Raw genomic sequence first — 18,870 nt, 5'->3', positions numbered from 1 at the left:
AAAGTTTCCCCTACCCTCTTTACGTTCCCTTATATCCCTGAACCAATAAGAAAACAAATAAGTGTGCTGGCTGAAGAAACTGACCATGATCATCACTGAAAACAAAACAGTGACTATGCAACAGAGGCAAAGGGGATAAAGCTCATGTCTTAAGGGATCCCCTGCAGCACTTTCCAATAAGGTTATGGCTAGTGTTAAAAATTAATGGAAGCGGAGCATGGCAGTGCACACCCAGTGGCTCCGGAGGCTGAGGTAGGAGTATCATGACTTCAAAGTGAGCCTAAGCAACAGCAAGGCATTAAGCAACTCAGTGAGACTCTGTCTCTAAATAAAATACAAAAAAGGTTGGGAATGTGGTTGAGTGCCCTGAGTTCAATCCCTGGTACCCCCCCAAAAAATTAATGGAAGATTTATGCAACTCAATACAGACAATACCACTAAGGCCTCCAGAACCAAAATATAAAGCTCTAGATATAGAACTAAACCTTAAATATATGTAAGATTTTTAAAAGCCCTAACCAGCTGTTTGAAAAATAGTAATGGGTAGTAAGGGAAGTTATAAATACCAGCTAAAGTCTCAAGTTCACTTGTAGAGGTAAGAATTGTATATCATCAACCATATTTTCAATCTTCCTCTGTTAAGTAAACATTTATATAGTGATCAATTTCCTTTTTCTTCCATCTCTATCTCCCTTTTTATATAGGCTATTGATTTTGTAATTTGGACTACAGGTTATAGTGTATGATGATATGATTGTAAATGAACTAACAAATAATGAAAACCACAAAACACTGATAGGAAGAGGGTAAGAACATTTTTGTGTGAGGGAAATTATACTGTATTAGGTGAGAGGATATTATTGCTGTTAGTGAAGTTTGAAATTTTAGTGCTCTGAGGTTTAAATGATTCAAAATACTTGAAGTGCTGAGAACAGTCATGGCAAAAGTAAGTACTGCTTTTAAGTATCAGACATTATTATATTTTTGTATAATAATCTTGATATTCATTATTGCTAGATGAACAGAAAAAAACTAAACAAATGAAAAAAATGATGTCTTATTAATTCTAGGAAAAATAAATGGCTGAGGGAAAGAAACATAATCACAACATATCTTTAAAATAGCAGTAAATAGCATTTAATCTTTTGTTTTTTTTTTAAATACCGACTCACTCTTCATTCAAACAGGGTGCAGTTTTGCTTAGGATTCCCATTTCTGATAAAGTCAACACCGTTTCTGAGTACCATCTTCTCATCAACTGCTGCTGTTGATGCCTGAGTGTAGTATTCATTAACTGTTAGGTAGATCATTGTTTATAACATTTGTTGCACATCAATCCTAAGAGTCAATGAATCGGTCATGATTAGAACACAGCTTTACTCTGATCAGAATTCCCTTAAGGAACATCTCTCTTCTTCTGGTCCATGTCACCACACAGAGAAAAAAACTGTGAAGTCCCTGGCATACATTTTCTCAGTAAGCCAGACCATCTATTGCCTAGTATTGAGAAAAAAATAACAGCCCGCACAATGATCAGGGTATCGTGCAAGTCACAAAGTGTATCCAACTTATTCCTCTCTTTTAACATTAGAAGTGTTGCAATCTTCAAGGGTCAATTCTTCCTTTTTTACCAGAATTCAAATGGGATCTCTCATGAATTTTCTGCTCACTTCCAGCACATCAGTTAGCAGTGTGGCAGAACGTAACACAAACTGAATATCTGTATTTAATTTTTGAAAAACCTTGGAGATTTCAGCTTATCATTTCATCTACTTCATCCAAAACAAACATTCTGATACATTCCGGAGAAAGCTTTCATGTGTTTAACATAATCGAACATTCTTGCTGGTGTACCAACACCATGAGGTGCTTCAGCCTACAGGTTTTGCATTTCATTCTGAACACGGGTTCTATCAGTGCTGGTGTAACAAGTTGCTCCACATAGTCTCCAGGTGACAGAATTCCCTTTTGGATCTGTGAAGCAGTTTTCTGGTGGGGCCAATACTACTGCTTAGGGCGCCTTGAACTCGGTCTCCAACTGTTGCAGGATAGAAATAGCAAATAAAACTATCTTGCCAGTATGTAGCTAAGCTTAAGCAATCACGCCATACCTTGCCATACAAGGAATAATAGCCCTCTGATGAATACAAAAAAAGCATCTCAAAACTGTAAGCATACATGCCCCCAAGAAGAGACCCCTTTAAAGTCATACCACCGAAGTTATTAACAAACTATTCCAGTTGCTCTTGATGACACCATCAGAGTTCATTTCTTCTGGGTTGCCATGATCTCTGTTTAATCTGCACAGCCAGTAGACATGATGTGAAGAATCACTCAGCACCCAGTTAAAAAAGCACACTTAATCTTTTTAGTATAGTAAACCTCTCAGCTGCACTTGGTATCTTAATTCAGTATTTCTGAAAGGTAAACCTCCAAACTCTGCTGAAATAGAACAGACACCCAGCAGAGCAGGGCAGGACGACAAGGAATCTGAAGGTGCTCTTGACTCTCATAATTAATTTAAATTAATCTTATTATGAAAGACTTATACTTTCACCTAATTCTTTATTTTCATCTCATACTCAATGGTACCTCTAATTACTAATATTTCTAGATGTGGTAAAACTCAAAGGAGTTGCTCTGCATTTTCCCCACTGCCAGCCCAGGTGTTAGCTTTCCTGGCCTGCTCTCTCAGTTACAACTCACCCACTGGTTTTGTAGTTTCCAAGTTATAACATGGAAGACTCCAGCCCATTTGAAAGACTTTCTCCCTCACATCCTTCCTTACTAAAAAGTGACTCCATCAATATACGGGGGTAAACCAGGAAATGGGAAACTGGATTTCAGCTAACAACTCAAGAGAGAAAAAAGAATCCCTCGGTACAGAATAGAACAAAAGGATGTGATGAAACAGATCGCCTGATGTCCATTAGCTTCAGAGTTTGTTTTTACAGATATAAACAGAATATGTCCTCTGCCATAAAGAATGTGAAAATCTTGTGTCCATAAAACAACTGAAAAGAATAACTATAAAGCACCTACATGTACATTTATGTTTTAAGGAAGTACATTGTGTGGGTTAGGCATTACAGTCTCTGGAACCAGACTACCAGGATGCAAATATACCAGTTTACACAAATTATTAGATGTGTTATCTTATGTGAATGATTTAACTTCTCTATGGCACAGCTGAGTCATTTATTTTAAAAAAAGAAAAAAAAGAAAAGAAAAGAAAATGGAGCCCAGCACAGTGGTACACACCCATAATCTATGCAACTCAGGATGCTGAGGCAGGAGGATCAACAAGTTCTAGACCAGTCTCAGCAACAGTGAGACCCTGCCTAAAAAGGACTGGGAGTGTGGCTCAGTGGTAAAGTGCCCCTGGGTTCATTCCCCAATTACTCTCTGTCCCCAAAATGTGAAACCAATACAAGTACATGGGACATAAGAATATTTTAAAGTGTTATACAGTAACAGAGATAACTGTATAATTTTTAGAATATTCTGGAGATACACTTATTAAATACATAGAAAATTAACCAATTATAAAAGTCATCAATAATTAACTCAAGAAAAAGAAATTTAAGGAAAAAGACTGTATAGCCCTATTATATTCTTCAATCAACCAATGAATAGTATTTATAGAGATAACATTTTAAGTCTTCAATATTGATTTACTCAAGATTATGATAAAACTATATATAGAGAGCAGAGAACATCTAAATCCTAAGGTTCTAAGTCCCAAAAGATAAGAGATAAAAGTCTAAAGTTGAAAAATCAAGACTGTAGCATAAACATGTTATTTAAAAATCTAGGGGAGATCCAAGATGGCAGACTGGAGGGAGGCTGCATTCTTTGTCGCTCTGTAACTCCAGGTTCAGAGGATGTCTGTTTCTCAGTGAGGCAGTTTTTGCTGCTTATTGATCCCCTCGTGTTTACCCCATTTGTCTGCTGTGATGACCTACAGTCTGCCAGCACATTGACACCTTTTTTGAGTGCAGATTGCTCACTGTCAGGCATCTATCATCTGCCATTTGCCTGCCTCTGGCCGGTCCATCGCCTGCCTTACACCTACCCATCACCCAATGCACGAGGTCCACCTCCCGAACTTCCGACAACAGTCAGCAAACTGATCACCAACCGCCAGTAGAGCCCCAGTTACCTGCTGTTGCCTGGAAGTTCACTGTTACAGTACCTGCAGGTTTGATTACACGTGGCTGCCGCCATTTTGAGACAACAGCCAGGCCCCGTAGGACTCCTGGCTGGACTGACTGAGAACCATCTCCACGATCCCTCAGCCCGACCGATCACTCCCTGCCTCTGGGGCCCTCACATCGACTGACTGCTCCCTGCCGCCAGGACCCCCAGACCAACTGACTGCGCCCTATCACTGGGACCCCAGACCGACTGATTGCACCTGGCATCCAGGATCCCACAACCACACCAAACACACCGGACCTCCAGGACCCCCGCTGGACCAACCACATCCCGCCTCCAGGACCTCCAGCTGACCACGTCCACCCCTGAGCTGCGGCTCCCCATTTGCCAACACATTTTGAAGCCAGAGCGGCCATCATGGATAATCCTGGAAGCCGTAACTCTGATCTTTGGGTGGGGCAAATCCCATCCCGAGACACCTGCTGGAGGCTTGAAGCTCACTGTCAGGTACCTCTCAGGCATCAGACTACTGAACACTGGGAAGTTTCATTAGTATATGACTGTTATACTGTAGATTTTCTTTTTTCTCCTTTTTAAAAAATTTAAGTTTTTATTTCTTTATTTTTCTTGCTCTTTTTTTTTGTTTACCTGTTCCCTCAGAGTCTCTTTCTCCCTTTTTTTGCATGCTAATATCCAATTTCTTTTGATTACACTCTCACCCTTTCTATTCTCTAGAACTTCTGTATATTCTTTTCTTATCCCATTAACAGCCACATTCTACATCCCTCTGCATCCACTTTGTCCTCCGTTAGAAACTGCAGACCTTATTGCAAACCTGTTTGTTTTACCGAAGATAATATTTGAACTCATTCTGTTTACTATGACAATTTTGTTATTCTCCTCATAGGAGCTATTTGGTCTAGGATTGCATAGTGTCTGATTTGTGCACTGCTAATATTGATCTCCCCTTAAAGAAAGGGTTTTGAAAACCTATAGGGCCACTATAAACCTATAGGGGGAAATCCACAATACCCCAGATCTGCACTGCTAGAAGGGAAGATACATGAACAACATGAAAAAACAAGGGAAGAAAATGATCCAAACAAATCTAGATTCTATATTAATAGAATCCAATGACAGTATGGTAGAAGAAATGTCAGAAAAGGACTTCAGATTATACATGATTAAGATGATTCGTGAAGCAAAGGATGAGATTAGAGAACAAATGCAGGCAATGAATGATAATACCAATAAGCTGAAAGAGCACCTACAGGAAACAAAAGATCATTTCAGCAAAGAGATAGATATTCTCAAAAAAAAAAACAAATGGAAATCCTTGAAATGAAGGAAACAATTAACCAAATAAAAAACTCAATGGAAAGCATCACCAAAAGACTAGACCACTTGGAAGACAAAACCTCAGACAATGAAGATAAAATATTTAATCTTGAAAATAAAGTTGCCCAAACAGAGAAGATGGTGAGAAGTCATGAACAGAATCTCCAAGAACTATGGGACATCATGAAAAGACCAAATTTAAGAATTATTGGGATTGAGGAAGGCACAGAGAAACAAACCAAAAGAATGAACAACCTATTCAATGAAATAATATCAGAAAATTTTCCAAACCTGAAGAATGAAATGGAAAATCGAATACAAGAGGCTTACAGAACACCAAATGCACAAAATCACAACAGATCCACACCAAGGCACATTATAATGAAAATGCCTTACATTCAAAATAAAGATAGGATTTTGAAGGCTGCGAGAGAAAAGCATCAGATTACATATAGGGGGAGAACAATACGAATAGCAGCCAACTTCTCAACCCAGACTCTAAAAGCTAGAAGGGCCTGGAACAACATATTTCAAGCTCTGAAAGAACATGGTTGCCAACCAAGAATCCTATACCCAGCAAAACTAACCTTCAGATTTGAAGATGAAATAAAATCCTTCCATGATAAACAAAAGTTAAAAGAATTTACAAATAGAAAGCCTGCACTACAGAATGTTCTCAACAAAATATTCCATGAGGATGAAATGAAAAACAACAATGTAGGTCAGCAAAGGGAGGAACTACCTTAGAGAAAAACCACTCAAAGGAGAAACGAAGCCAACTTAAAAACCAAAAATGAGCCAAATGACTGGGAATACAAATCATATCTCAATAATAACCCTGAATGTTAATGGCCTAAACTCATGAATCAAAAGACATAGACTGGCAGAATGGATTAAAAAGAAAGACCCAACAATATGCTGCCTACAAGAGACTCATCTCATAGAAAAAGACATCCACAGACTAAATGTGAAAGGATGTGAAAAAACCTACCACGCACATAGACTCAGTAAAAAAAGTGGGGGTTTCCATCCTTATATCAGATAAAGTGGACTTTAAGCCAAAGTTAGTCAGAAGGGATAAAAAAGGACATTTCATACTGCTTAAGGGAAGCATAAATCAGGAAGACATAACGATAGTAAATATTTATGCCCCAAACAATGGTGCATCCCCTTACATCAAACAAATCCTTCTCAATTTCAGGAATCACATAGACGACAACACAATAATTCTGGGTGACTTTAACGCACCGCTGTCACCACTAGATAGATCTTCCAAACAAAATTCAACCAAAGAAACCATAGAACTCAATAAAACAATCAATAACCTAGACTTAATAGACATATAGAGAATATTCCATCCATCAACAAGTGGTTTCACTTTCTTCTCAGCTGCACATGGAACCTTCTCGAAAATAGACCATATGTTATGCCACAAAGCAGCCCTTAGGAAATGCAAAAAAATAGAGATACTGCCTTGTGTTCTATCAGATCATAATGGACTGACAATAGAAATCAATGACAAAATAAAAAACAGAAATTACTCCAACACCTGGAGACTAAATAATATGCTATTGAATGAAACATGGATAACAAAAAACATCAGGGAGGAGATAAAAAAATTCTTAGAGGTCAATGAGAATGATGATACAACATATCAAAATCTCTGGGACACTATGAAAGCGGTACTAAGAGGAAAATTCATTGCATGGAGCGCATTCCAGAAAAGAATGAAAAGTCAACAACTAAATGACATAACATTACAGCTCAAAGCCCTAGAAAAAGAAGAACAGAATAACAGCAAAAGTAGTAGAAGACAGGAAATAATTAAAATCAGAGCTGAAATCAATGAAATTGAAACAAAAGAAACAATTCAAAAAATTGACAAAACAAAAAGTTGGTTCTTTGAGAAAGTAAACAAAATAGATAAACCCTGAGCCACACTAACAAAGAGAAGGAGAGAGAAGACTCAAATTACTAAAATACATGATGCAAAAGGAAATATCATGACGGACACCACTGAGATACAGAACATAATGAGAAGCTACTTTGAAAATCTGTATTCCAACAAAATAGAAACTACTGAAGACATTGACAAATTTCTAGAGACATATGCTCCTCCCAAACTGAACCAGAAGGACATACACAATTTAAACAGATCAATATCAAGCAATGAAATAGAATAAGCCATTAAAACTCTACCATCCAAGAAAAGCCCAGTACCAGACAGATTCTTAGCCGAGTTCTACAAGACCTTCAAAGAAGAACTTATTCCAATACTTCCCAAAGTATTCCAGGAAATAGAAAAGGAGGGTACCCTACCGAACTCATTCTATGAAGCTAATATCACCCTCATACCCAAACCAGGAAAAGACACATCAAGGAAAGAAAATTTTAGACCAATATTCTTGATGAATATAGATGAAAAGATCCTTAAGAAAATATTGGCAAACTGTATCCAAAAACATATTAAGAAAATTGTGCACCACAATCAAGTGGGGTTCATCCCTGGAATGCAAGGATGGTTCAACATCCGTAAGTCAATAAAGGTAATCCATCATGTCAATAGACTTAAGGATAAGAATCATATGGTTATTTCAATTAACGCAGAAAAAGCATTTGACAAAATACAACACCCCTTCATGCTCAAAACACTAGAAAAAATAGAGATAGTAGGAACATACCTGAACATTGTAAAGGCTATTTATGCTAAGCCCATGGCCAACATCATTCTTAATGGAGAAAAACTAAAACCATTCCCTTTAAAAACAGGAACAAGACAGGGATGTCCTCTTTCACCACTTCTATTCAACACTGTCCTCGAAACTCTAGCCAGAGCAATTAGGCAGACCAAAGAAATTAAAGGGATACGAATAGGAAAGAGGAACTTAAGCTGTCACTATTTGCAGATGACATAATTCTATATTTAGAGGATCCAAAAACCTCCTCCAGAAAACTTCTAGACCTCATCAATGAATTTAGCAAAATAGCAGGCTATAAAAATCAACACGCACAAATCTAAAGCATTTTTATACGCAAGCGACGAAACAGCTGAAAGGGAAATGAGGAAAACAACCCCGTTTGCAATAGCCTCAAAAAAAAAAAAATAAAATAAAATACTTGGGAATCAATCTAACCAAAGAGGTAAAAGATCTCTACAATGAAAACTACAAATCATTGAAGAAAGAAATTGAGGAAGACCTTAGAAGATGGAAAGATCTCCCATGTTCTTGGATAGGCAGAATTAATATTGTCAAAATGGCCATACTACCAAAAGTGCTATACAGATTCAATGCAATTCCAATTAAAATCTCAATGACGTACCTTATAGAAATAGAGCAAGCAATCATGAAATTCATCTGGAAGAATAAGAAACCCAGAATAGCTAAAGCAATCCTTAGCAGGAAGAATGAAACAGGGGTTATAGCAATACCAGAATTTCAACTATACTACAAAGCAATAGTAACAAAAACAGCATGGTATTGGCACCAAAACAGAAAGGTAGATCAATGGTGCAGAACAGAGGACATGAACACAAACCCAAATAAATACAATTTTCTCATACTAGACAAAGGTGCCAAAAATATGCAATGGAGAAAAGGTAGCCTCTTCAACAAATGGTGCTGGGAAAACTGGAAATCCATATGCAACAGAATGAAACTAAACCCCTATCTCTCACCCTGCACAAAAATCAACTCACAATGGATCAAGGACCTTGAAATCAGACCAGAGACCCTGCATCTTATAGAAGAAAAAGTAGGTCCAAATCTTCAACATGTCAGCTTAGGATCAGACTTCCTTAACAGGACTCCCATAGCACAAGAAATAAAAGCAAGAATCAATAACTGGGATAGATTCAAACTAAATAGCTTTCTCTCAGCAAAGGAAACTATCAGCAATGTGAAGAGAGAGCCTACAGAGTGGGAGAAAATCTTTGCCAATCATACTTCAGATAGAGCACTAATTTCCAGAATATATAAAGAACTCAAAAAACTCTGCACCAAGAATACAAATAACCCAATCAATAAATGGGCTAAGAATATGAACAGACACTTCACAGAAGAAGATCTACAAGCAATCAACAAACATATGAAAAAAGGTTCACTATCTTTAGTAATAAGAGAAATGCAAATCAAAACTACACTAAGATTCCATCTCACCCCAATTAGAATGGCGATTATCAAGAATACAAGCAACAATAGGTGTTGGCGAGGATGTGGGTAAAAAGGTACACTCACACATTGCCGGTGGGGTTGCAAATTAGTGCAGCCACTCTGGAAAGCAGTGTGGCGATTCCTTAGAAAGCTTGCAATGGACCTACCATTTAACCCAGCTATCCCACTCCTTGACCTATACCCAAAGGACTTAAAATCAGCATACTACAGAGATACAGCCACATCAATGTTCATAGCTGCTCAGTTCACAATAGCCAGACTGTGGAGCCAACCCAGATATCCTTCAATTGATGAATGGATAAAGAAACTGTGGTATATATATACAATGGAATATTACTCAGCTATAAAGAATAATAAAATTATGGCATTTGCAGGCAAATGGACGAAATTGGAGAATATCATGTTAAGAGAGATAAGCCAATCTCCAAAATCCAAAAGACGAATGATCTCACTGATAAGTGGATGATGGCACATAATGGGGGGTGGGAGGCGGGCAAGAATGGAGGAAGGAGGGACTGTGTAGAGGGAAATGAGAGGTGGGACGGGTGGGGGGGAAGGGAAAAATAACAGAATGAATCAAACATCATTACCCTATGTAAATGTATGATTATGCAAATGGTATGCTGTTACTCCATGTATAAACTGAAACAACATGTATCCCATTTGTTTACAATAAAAATAAATTAAAAAAAAAAGGATAGGTGTTGGCAAAGTTTTACTGTAAAAGGTCTAATAATAAAGATTTTACACTGAACCATCCAAAAAAATTAAAAATAAATAAATAAATAAATAAAAACCTAGAGATGAATATCAAAAGAAAAATATACAATGAGTCAAGAGTGGCAGCCTCCAAGGAACTTAGAAGGAAGGATAGGTAAAGGATTACTTTTCATTCTTAAGAACTTTCTCATACTATTTGACTTTTTAAACTATATATATTCATTATTTCAATAAAAATAAATTTAAAATTGTGTTTGGCAGATGTCATACAGAACACGAATTAACATCTTCTATAGTTTCTCTGTCAAAAAAAAAAAAGCAACAAAAGGTCTGTGCTGGAAGTGGAAAAGCAAACTTAAGCCACATAAAATCTGGACCTTTATTCAGTTCTTTTTTTTTTTTTTTTCACTCAACTAAATAAAAACAAATATATTTGTCTCCTAATCTCTAAAATGTTTCCTTAAAAAAGTTCTTTTCACCTTATTAAGTGTAATAAAACTGAACAGTTTAATTTTTGTCAGGAAAAAATATTGAGTAATGAAGTTATTTTAAAAAGATAAACAAACAACAACGTAACATCTCAAACGAGTTTATTCTGTTTACATTAGAACCTGAAACAAAATTCTTCCTTGGTAAAGGATGGAGGCTTAGCCATAGGAAATTGGACCAACCAAGACTGAAATATTCTCAAGAACAAATCAAAATATACAGGGTCAGAACTTTATAAGCAGGGTTAGCTCAGACCCCTAACACTTCCAGGATTTTCATGTTAAACATTAAGACTTGTAGAGTGACTCTAATTGGGTACTACTAATAAATAGTATGGTGTTGCAATATATGAATATAGTACTCAGTAATCAACCCTATGACCTTTTCTGATATATTAAAACATTAAACACATATATTGCAAAATATATCAATTAAGAGCTTCTTATGCATGAGGAAAAAATGCTACTGTATTTACTTTCATAGCCCAAGTCATATGCAAGCATGCAGTTTAACATAACACGACACACAATTGTTTAATATGTCAATAATCACCAGAAGATATCAATATATCACTGAGTATGCATCAATAAGCAGAATTAGCATAAACCAGTTAAAGACAAAAGAAGAGCACAAGAACAGATTGCTTGTGCTCTGTTATCGATGTGGTCAGGATATGAAGGAAACCAGGGTGTGAGCACTCTGTGAAGTTTCTATCAGTGCTGACAGGAGGAGTCACTATGCCCTAAGAGAGGTGACACTGATTTTCATGCCCAACCATCAACAAGGAAGATACAGATGTTTTGCCTCAGATGCAAACAAAATCTCTCAATCTAGTGTGGAAATGGGCATTTTACTTTACTACAAAAAGACCAATACCTTCACAGTCTCACAGACATCCACCCACACTCCTTCTCCCTCCCCCACACAAAACCTCCTTCCCTCTCTGTCCCTTCTACCACCTTTCCCTCTCTCCCACTAATAATCCCTCCCTCCATCTTTTTCTTTTCTTTGCTTTTTTCTTTTTCTTTTTTGCATTTTGATTCATTGTATACAAATGGGAGTACAACTTTTCATTTCTCTGGTTGTACACAATGTAGAGTCACACCATTCCTGTAATCATACATGTACATAGAGTAATGATGTTTGTCTCATTCCACCATCTTTCCTTCCCCCACTCTCTGCACTCCCTTTACTTCCCTCTATCCAATCCAACGTTTCTCATTCTTCCCTTAACACCCACCCCTCCATTATGTAGCAGCATCCACTTGTCAGAGAAAACATTTTGGCCTTTGGTGCATGACAGTCTCCAGTTCCATCCATTTACCTGCAAATGCCATTTTATTCTTCCTTATAGCTGAGTAATATTCCATTGTGTATATACACCAATGTTTCTTTATTCATTCATCTCTTGAAGGACGTCAACGTTGGTTGGACAATCTATCTATTGAGAACTGAGCTGCTATAAACATTGAAGTGGCTGTGTCACTGTAGTATGCTGATTTTAAGTCATCTGGGTATAAACCGAGGAACAGGATAGCTTGATCAAATGGTGGTTCCATTTCAAGTTTCTGAGGAATCTCCAGACTGCTTTCCAGAGTGGCTGCAGCAATTTGCAACCCCACCAGCAATGTATGAGTGTACCTTTTTCCCCACACCCTCACCAATACCTATTGTTGCTGGTATTCTTGATAATCGCCCTTCTAATTGGAGAGAGATGAAATCTTAGGGTAGTTTTGATTTATATTTCTCTAATTACTAGAGATGTTGAACATTTTTTCAAATATTTGTTAATTGGTTATATATCTTCTTCTGTGAAGTATCTGTTCAGTTCCTTGACTCATGTATTGATTGGGTTATTTGTATTTTTGGTATAAAGTTTTTTGAGTTCTTTATAAATTCTGGAGATTAGTGCTCTATCTGAAGTGTGTGTGATAAAGATTTTCTCCCACTTGTAGGCTCTCTCTTCACATTATTGTTTCCTTTGCTGAGAAAAAGCTTTTTAGTTTGAATCCATCCCATTTATTAATTCTTCCTTTTATTTCTTACACTTTAGAAGTCTTGTTAAGGAAGTCTGGTCCTAAGCTGACATGATGGAGATTTGGGCCCACTTTTTTTTCTATTTGGCGCAGAGTCTCTGGTCTAATTTCTAGGTCCTTGATCCATTTTGAGTTGAGTGTTATACAGGGTGAGAGATAGGAGTTTAATTTCATTTTGTTGCATATGGATTTCCAGTTTTCCCAGCACCATTTATTAAAGAGGTTATTTTTTCTCCTTTGTATGTTTTTGGCACCTTTGTCTAGTAAGTATGTGATAAACTGCATTTATGTGGGTTTGCCTCTGTGTTTTCTATTCTGTACCATTGATCTATCTTTCTACTGTGGTGCCAATACCATGCTGTTTTTGTTACTATTGCTCTGTAGTATAGTTTAAGGTCTGGTATTGTGATACCTTCTGCTTCACTCTTCCTGCTAAGGATTGTTTTGGCTATTCTGGGTGTCTTATTTTTCCAAATGAATCTCATGATTGCTTTCTCTATCTCTATGAGATATGTCATTGGGATTTTAATTGTAATTGCATTGAATCTGTATAGCACTTTTGGTAGTGTGACCATTTTGCACAATGATCAAGTAGGATTCATCCCAGGGATGCAAGGTTGGTTCAACATCCAGAAATCAATAAATATAATTCATCACATCAATACACTTAAAGTTAAGAATCACATGATCATTTCAATAGATGCAGAAAAAGCATTTGATAAAATACAGCACCCCTTCATGCTCAAAATCCCAGAAAAAAATAGGGATAGTACGAACATATTTCAACATCATAAAGGCTATCTATGCTAAGCCTACAGCCAACATCATTCTAAATGGTGAAAACTGAACGCATTTCCCCTAAAAACTGGAACAAGGCAGGGATGCCCTCTTTCACCACTTCTATTCAACATCATCCTTGAAATACTAGCCAGAGCAATTAGACAGACCAAAGAAATTAAAGGGATATGAACAGGAAAAGAAGAACTCAAACTATCCCTATTTGTCCATGACATGATTCTATATTTAGAGGAGATGAAATATTCCACCAGAAAACTTCTAGGACTCATAAATGAATTCAGTAAAGTAGCAGGATACAAAATCAATGCTCATAAATCTAATGCATTTCTATTCATAAGTGATGAATCCTCTGATAAAGAAATTAGGAAAACTACCCCATGCACAACAGCCTCAAAAAAAAAAAAAAAAAAAAAAAAAAAAAAAAAAAAACTTGGGAATCGAGCTAACAAAAGAGGTGAAAGACCTCTACAATGAAAACTAGAGAACGCTAAAGAAATTGAAGAAAACCTTAGAAGATGGAAAGATCTCCCTCTTCTTCCTTTTATCTTTCCTCCCCTTCCTATACACAACTCCTCTTTTCTACTCTTCTTCTCTCCTTTTTCCTCTGTCTCTCCCCTTCCCCTTCACTCCAATTCATTAGTGGAAATAAAAATCAGTATCTCTGTAACAGGAAATACTTATGTGAACAATGTGAATAAATTGTATGAAATTAGGGACTACCCCTTTCAATTATTTTAGAATGTGTTTAGAATAAGGTGAATCCCCTATAATCCCCTACAAGTTTACAAATAACTCAAACTGAATCTCACCAAAGGAATGATAACTCTCTGCTGCTAATTAGTATAAATTCTGCATGCTGCTTTAAAAATATTTCCAAACCATTACTGTAAGGAGGTAGGCACTTATCCAGAATAACTGGAGTGGTTCTGTGCAGTTTAGTGTTAGCTATCTTCTCCACTTGAAGAAATTCCAAATATGCTCTTAGTTTATCTCAGGACTGCAGTCACAAGCCTCTTCTTTTTCTCCTGCTCTTTTCTCCTCATTAATTCAGCATACTCAGGGAAGAAATACATTTCACTTTTATTAACAATCTAAATTTTTCTGTGTATATATCATCATAAATCCCATGAACTGTAGTTTACAAACTCTAATCAAAAATAGTATGTGTGCATTTACATTCCTAAGTGTATATTATATATACCCAGCACACATGTACACACATCTTACTTAACCAAACACAATTCATTCCCGTTATACAAATGTTTTCTTCTCTGATCAGCACAAACTAATAGAAATGCAAAGCTCTATTCCCTTCCTTCTGATCAAAACAACAAAAGATATGCATTACAAAAACACTAGCAATGCACACACTAGCCACATCCCCAGGTCCAGAGCTTAATGTTTCCAATACACATGTAACCACATATGAAGAAGAGAAGGAACAGAGTCAGTTTGCCACCAAAACCCTGTGTGAGCAGTGAAGAGTGAGCAGAGACTGTGTGGGGAGCCCACTCATTTACTCTGTGCACCAAATTCAGATCAGAGTTCAGAAATGTTCTTGCAACTCCTGCAGTTGGAGATTAGGTTGAGTTTTTGTAAATACACATGAATTTTGATGAGTTTGCTCAGTATGTAGATCTGAACGTTCAATAAAACTTGCAAATATGCTCAAAGAAAAGCTTAGGGTGGATATACAGAGTTAGTAAAGAACAGACCAATAAAGCCACTGTAGAAAAAAATGGAAATAGAACTGAAAATGTAATTAAAGAAGATAATTCCAATTGCATAGGTAGAGGAAGAGAAAAAATCAGCAAAAATGACTGACAAAAAAAAAAAAAAACAATCCAAAAAGAAAAAAGTTGCAGAAGCCACAAAAAAGAGAGTATCTAACCAAGTGTTGATTTAGTAGAGCTAATTAGTATTTTCTAAATGAACACATGAATGAAAGAACTTTCAATAACATGGTAGAAGGTGAAATGCTACAGAGAACAAGTTAAGTAAAATGAAGTCACAAAGGAGGATACAAAGAAATACACACAATTTAAAATGTACCTGTCCCCTGACTCAGCAAGTTCACTTCTAAAAATTTGTTGTAAAGCAATAATTATAGACATGCAGCTATTTACGTACGGATATGTGTAATAAAAACATTGAAAATAACCTAATTGTATAAAGACAGAATATTTGAATTCATCATTATACTGGAATGATATTCAATCCTTTAAAATTATGAATATGAAAGGATAATGTGAAATATTTAAGTATAAAAGCCTATTTCAAAATACTAGAACCTGTTTTTCAAAAAGTACATTTATAGCGAAATGTCAAAATACAGGCACAAAGTGGTTAATGGTAGTTATCTTTAAAATTTAAGGTAATGAGGCCAGAAATGGTAGCACACGCCTGTAATCCCAGTGGCTAGGGAGGCAGGAGAAGTCGGCCTGAGCAATAGCAAGGCGCTAAGCAACTCAGTGAGACCATGTCTCTAAATAAAATACGAAAAAATAGGGCTGGCTGTGTGGCTCAGTGGTTAAGTGCCCCTGAGTTCAATCCCCAGTACTAAAAAAAAAAAAGAGGGTAATGAGTATGGTTTTCTACTTTTTTTTTTTTACCATTCTGTATTCTATATAAAAAGGAATTCCTTAACTAAATAAGAATTTTGAATTAATTACTAATGTCTTCAATTAGTAATAGATCATTTCATTTTTTTCTTCAAATTAATAAAGAATAAAAATATTGGATGTGTGTATATGTATGTATATTAATGTACATACATGTGTGTATGAAGTTCAAAATGTGGATGAATTTCTAGTCAGATTATATTCTAATTTTTGATATAAAAAAGATGGGAAAAGGTAATTTTTAAATTATTTCTTATTACTAACCATCAGATTTAAGTCTAGTTAGCAACTAGGTTTCTAAGACAAATAACTTGGTAAGTTGTTATAATGGAATATTAACCCTCAACTATATTAACTATATGTTAAAATAACCAAAATATTTTTAATCTGAACATATTTCCAAATCAGATATGAATATTTTAATTTTTCTCTTAAAGTCATCTTAGAGGTCAGAGTTTTACAAAGAAGCTAATTATGCATTAACACTATTTATTATACTGAATGTAATATTTACTACTGATAGATCAATGTAAAATATTAACAGCAGGTGATTAATTTCGAAGGTTGTTCTGTAAGTACAGATTCCAGAGTTTTGTTTTTAAGAAAATTAATAATAAATTGACCATGCTAGCATTTCAAATGAAGCAAAGAAAAAAACAGGTTTTAGGAGTACTATATTAGTAGGTTTTAACTAAATTTGAATATACATTTAATAACAATTACTATTTAATATTTAAATTGTTAAAATAATTCTACAGTCTAACTAAAACTTAATTTATAGTTTAATATAATAAAAACTATTAATATTAGATGATGCTATAAGTCTTTCCACACAAGATATGTTAAAACACAATGTCCTAGGAAGAGTATAATATTCCTTTAAAACCTCAGGTGGCTAAAAAACAAACAAACAAACAAACTTTAAACTGCTAATTAAGCTTTAGGCAGGATCAAAAGTTTCCAGGCAATTATTTTAACTGATTGGAAGATTTAGCAAATAAATGTTAACCAAGTAATTAAAAAGTACTTGGCAATATGGGAGACATGAAAGCAGAAGAAAACTATACTCTCTTGGGGAGCTGAAGTTTCAGTAAAAGAGGAGAAATAAGTCAAATATTAAATCTGTGGGGATAACCATGAAGGCAAGATCAGAATGTGCTAAAGTAATTCATAGAGTTAGCTTTGCCTTAAAAGATGGGCTGCATTTGTGTACATAGAAAAAGAAGTGAATGCAGTATTCAAAGCATAAAAAACAAGTATAGAAGCAATAAAAAATGTTGTGCTTGAGGGAGATGGGAATCTAACTTCCACAGAGCATTAGTTCAGGCTGAAGAAGGGTAAGAAATAACGTGCACTGGAAAGGCAGAGATGAATTATGAAAAACCACACAGTTTCCTAAAATTGTCAGTTATTCAGACTGGGAAAAAAGTAGCAAGGACTTATAAGACTACGTTTCTTTTCTGCATTAATTATCTCATATTCTTTGATAATCCAAATATCTGATTCCTCTCTAGGCAATAAGGTTAAAAAGAATGATCACGTCTTGTTTACTCCATTAGATCCCCCACATCTAGCACAGAACATAGTTCATAAGTGTTCAGTAATTATTAAGGAAATAAAATAAAATAGGGAAAAGTAATTTAAAAATTACAAATCTTATTTTGCAATAACCTGTAAAAGATATTGCATATCTTATGCTGCTACACTGAGAAACTCAGATTAGCTTAGAGAGGAAAATATGGTCTCTGACTCATAAAGGCAGGTTAGAAAAAAGGCATAAGAACAACCTCCTAATATGGATTGAGTATGTCTCCCAAAGATTCATGAACTAGAAGTTTAATTTCCAATGTGGTGCTGTTCATATGGTAGAACATCTAATAGGTGCATCTTAAAGTAAGGTCCGTGGATTAGGTCAGTGGAGGTGCCATTTTCAAAAGGGATTAATGTAGTTCCCTGTTGGGTCCTCTCAGTTCCCATAAAGCCCTAGTTTGTTCCCATAAGATCCTGGCTATTATAAAAAAAAGTGAGTCTGGCCTCAAATCCTGTTGGGACTGACACATTAACTAACTCAGGCTGACTCCTTACTCCCTGGCGAGTGAGCAAGATCAAGGCCTCATAGGTGGTTTCAAAGGTCATACCGCCCTTCATAATGATGATTGGGAGCCCTATAGGATCATGGATCACTCATATCAGGACACTGGGAAAAGCTGTGTGATTTCCTCAATAAACGAGATTCCTGCTGTGCCTCGTGCGCTGACAGACCTCCCGGCTCTGGTGTGTTTCCTTTGCCGCCAACACTCATCATCCTGCTCAGCCCGTATTCTCCTCAGGCGAGCCCTGAGGAGGTACATCGGACTTTGTTGCCTGACAGGGAGCAACAAAAACCCTCTGGGTTTCCTGTCCTGCCACGTGACTGCTCTCCTCTGCGAGTGGCAGGTTCCCTTTCCATTTTTTCACCATGTTGTCATGCAGCCAGTGGACTTTTATCAGAATGTTGGCATCATACTGTTTAGACCCTTCAGTCATCAGAATCATGAG

At 36.3% G+C, this 18,870-nt stretch overlaps 1 protein-coding gene and 1 pseudogene across 2 annotated transcripts in view; both read right to left on the bottom strand.

Annotated features, from left to right (window-relative positions):
* The window catches only part of Tbc1d32 (TBC1 domain family member 32), a 301,835-nt gene that overhangs the window by 82,700 nt on the left and 200,265 nt on the right, over positions 1-18,870 (bottom strand). The gene's annotated exons all lie outside the window — the stretch shown is intronic.
* Positions 1,314-18,792, bottom strand: LOC124988422 (eukaryotic initiation factor 4A-II-like; annotated as a pseudogene).

The sequence above is a fragment of the Sciurus carolinensis genome, chromosome 7 (assembly GCF_902686445.1).
Source record: "Sciurus carolinensis chromosome 7, mSciCar1.2, whole genome shotgun sequence".
In the NCBI taxonomy this organism is placed as follows: Eukaryota; Metazoa; Chordata; class Mammalia; order Rodentia; family Sciuridae; genus Sciurus; species Sciurus carolinensis.
This window is presented reverse-complemented; position numbering and strand designations above follow the sequence as displayed.